Source organism: Vitis riparia, unplaced genomic scaffold (assembly GCF_004353265.1).
Source record: "Vitis riparia cultivar Riparia Gloire de Montpellier isolate 1030 unplaced genomic scaffold, EGFV_Vit.rip_1.0 scaffold699_pilon_pilon, whole genome shotgun sequence".
Lineage (NCBI taxonomy): Eukaryota > Viridiplantae > Streptophyta > Magnoliopsida > Vitales > Vitaceae > Vitis > Vitis riparia.
In genome coordinates this window covers 130036-133367 of record NW_023269738.1, presented here as the reverse complement: position 1 = coordinate 133367, position 3332 = coordinate 130036, and the positions used below count along the sequence as shown (strand labels likewise).

At 41.2% G+C, this 3332-nt stretch overlaps 1 long non-coding RNA gene across 1 annotated transcript; it reads right to left on the bottom strand.

Annotated features, from left to right (window-relative positions):
* Nucleotides 1-2014: 2014 nt before the first annotated feature.
* Nucleotides 2015-2471, bottom strand: LOC117910291. The gene is made up of 3 exons (XR_004650606.1): nt 2419-2471; nt 2168-2196; nt 2015-2083 (listed from the first exon to the last, which is right to left on the bottom strand). It is a non-coding gene; the product is annotated as an uncharacterized LOC117910291 (long non-coding RNA).
* Nucleotides 2472-3332: the final 861 nt, after the last annotated feature.

Sequence of the window (3332 nt, the reverse complement as noted above, 5' to 3'; positions counted from 1 at the left end):
TGTGAGAGGCGTTGAGATCCGTTTGAGTCCCGAGAGCATCTGCCGCATTCTCGACATCCCTTCGGTTGGACTCCGTGTTTATGAGGCCAAGGTGTGGCCCACTGTGCCGGGATTTGAGCCTAGAGAGGCTGTTCAGAGGTTGTGCGGACTTGCCGATCCTCAAGGGATGGGAAAACCATCGGCACACAGCTTGACAGTGACTAGCCGAGTCCTTCACCATATGATTTGTTCGATTCTTTTGCCACGTGGAGGTCATCGAGACGAGGTCTCCTATCTCGAGGCTTTCATTGTTGACTCGATCCTCACCGGGAGACGGATTCATGTTGGCTACCTTATGATGATGCACATGATCTCCTGTGTTAAGAGCTCGACACGTGTACTCCCATATGGCCGATTCCTTACCCGTGCTTTCAAGGATGCCAGGATCGACTTGAGTAGAGAGACAGATTTTGAGGCCCCCACCACTTATGACACGTATGATGCGCAGTCTCTAGGGCGCATGAAGTTCGAGAAGGCACCCGATGGCTCATGGGTTAGGAAAGCCGAGCGACAGGCTCGCGGACATGATCAGATACACCCAGGAGTAGAGGAGGAGGCCGAGATCAGAGAGATGGAGGATGGGTTGGACCCTCAGAGGGACTTTGAGCAGAGAGGGCCCGATGTTGACATTCCGCCTCCACATCAGTAGAGGGGATTCATTTTGAGGCCACCTTATCCAAGCCTATGATGACTGAGCCGTCCTTCACAGCAGGCCCTTCATCGCAGCCATCATTTACCGAGCTACCATCTCAGGCTCCTCATGCTCCTGATTATCCACCCTGGATGGACTTGTCAGCACAGATCAGCTCTCTCGAATGGAGGAGTTAGGAGTGCATGATACCCGTTTTTCTTCCATAGATGATCACATCGATCAGTCTGAGCCGCCTTCACCTCTCAGTTTGAGCATCTCGTAGAGAGGATTGAGCGGCTTGAGAGCCGCCAGGAGAGTCAGCACGAGGAGATGATGGCTTACCTACGTTCTGTGTTTCCACCACCGCCTCCTCAGCCTTGAGTGTGTTTCGGATCCCCCTTCGTTTCTTTTTATGTTGCTAAAGGGGGAGATATTTATAGGATCTAGGATCTAGGATGTATAGGATCTAGGAGTCTCTCATGCATATCATTATTATCAATGTCATATCTATGTTATTGTACATGTGAGATTTCCATATATATATGATATGATATTTTTATCAATTGATTCTTCGTGTTTTACATTGCTCTATTTTTGCGCCTTTTTAATACAATTTCTTACGTATATAAAAAAAATAATTAGTGGATGTGCTGATGTTTAGTCATCATGTTTCCTTGTTACGGTAGGGGATAATTTTGGTTTGTCTTGCATTACTTCATCCTATCAATGTGTTATATAGATTGATAATTCTGTTTTTCCGTCTCGGGGAACAGATTTTTTGGAGGATGATTTCAATACAGGGCTAAAAATTAAGAACGAACCTAGAAAAGCCCATAACCTTCCAATGAAAAAGGTAGCAAAGCACAATGAAAGAAGGATAATAGAAAACCAGGTCAGGGGAATAAGAGCTTATGTACCATTTCAAAGAAAATTTTTGAAGGAGCTCATTTAGAAGTGAATCAAAGGAATGAAAAGCAATTTCTACAAGTTAATTGTATCAAGGCTGTATCAGAAATAGACATACCTTACTGCATCAAGCACACTCCCAATGTATTCCTGCAAATATTTCACTCTTCCCAGGTCATCTAAGGATGCATTATGGGGTGTTTGTTGATCTGGTGACACATAGCATACAAAGTTCGACTGTCAGGCGATGACTCAAGATGAAAAGAAAATGGGATTTGCTGGCCCCAGTGAACCTCACCCCTGTCTGCTAACCCCAACAAAATACTTGAGTCAGGTTTGCATAATATGGTCCACTTGAACTTGAACCATTATTCTCTAATGTAAAACTACCAGAACATATTTAAGAGATAGAGAAAAACCATTTTCATGGATGTTGATTGGAGGGTTGCCATAAAATTGCTTGAAATATTCCAGCACTGCTTGCAAAGCCCAGGCCCTAAGAGGAAGCTGCATCAAAAAGCCAATTAATAATATTGAACTAACTTAACCTGGAAACAAAACAACTTCTATAATATTATGTTTCAGTCTTACCTGTTGTGGCAGTGAATCTCCTTGCATAACTGCCATAACAGAGGGATGTTTAAATTAGCTAAAAAAATCAGTCACAGCATAAACATAAACACTGAACCTTGGCTCATCCTGGTCAGTTTGTAAAACATAAACACTTTTTCAAGGACTGCTGTGAGAAAACACAAGGTAAGATCAAGTTGAGTCAAATTGAAAGTGGTTGAGAATTAATTCATGGAGTCTCAACCAGGTTCAGGTGAAAATAGGCAACATACATATCGTATCTACGCCAACATCTGCATTAAAATCTCTGTGATCCATTTTCAGCACCAACGAGAGGAGGTCAATCTGAAGTCTCTTTTAAGGAACTTCCATTACCTAAATTCACAAGTTACACAAATTATTTTGAGATGATCTAATTGTGCCAAAAACGAATTGAAATAGTAACTCAAGAATGGTTTTAATAAGGACAAAGATGGCGAAAACTTAGTACGATAATTATGCAAGCAGGCAACCATATAGCACCCTAGTGTATTAATGAGTAACCGGTCGACCGGTTTTCTGCAACCGGCTGAACTGTGCACTCGACCAGTAGACACTGGTCATTTATTGATGCACCTCCCAAAATGACCAGTGGCTACCGGTACCAAAACAACTTGCTACCGGTTGATCCATTTTCTCGACCGGTTGGTAACTAGTAGAGAATAAAAAAATTGGGTCATTTTTATTTATTGAATAAACTAACACTATTTATCAATGATATTTAACTTAAAAGTGGTTTAGTTCTTAACTTAAAAGTAGTTTAATATAAATACTTTAGAGGTCTAATGTAGACTCCTTGACGTCTACAACCTTTACATGTAACATGGAAGAGCAAAGAAATACGAAGGCAACTAGTAAGGACTATTACAGGTTCATATTATGTTTAATATTACAAGCAATGTAGACTTCTTTGAATGTTAGGAGCCTCATATTTACAAGGAAACATCATCAGAAATAGGTTCAATGTCGTACATTTTACATGCCTATTCAATTAAAAGGAGGTCTCCCAATTTTAAAAAGCAGGGTTCAATGGTTGAAAATGTTCACACATTGATTATTTTAGACAACAAATAGCCTTATAAGGACCTTCTCCATGCCAGCTTAACCTGTTATGTACACTACAATCAGTCTTGTATGGCATTTATGT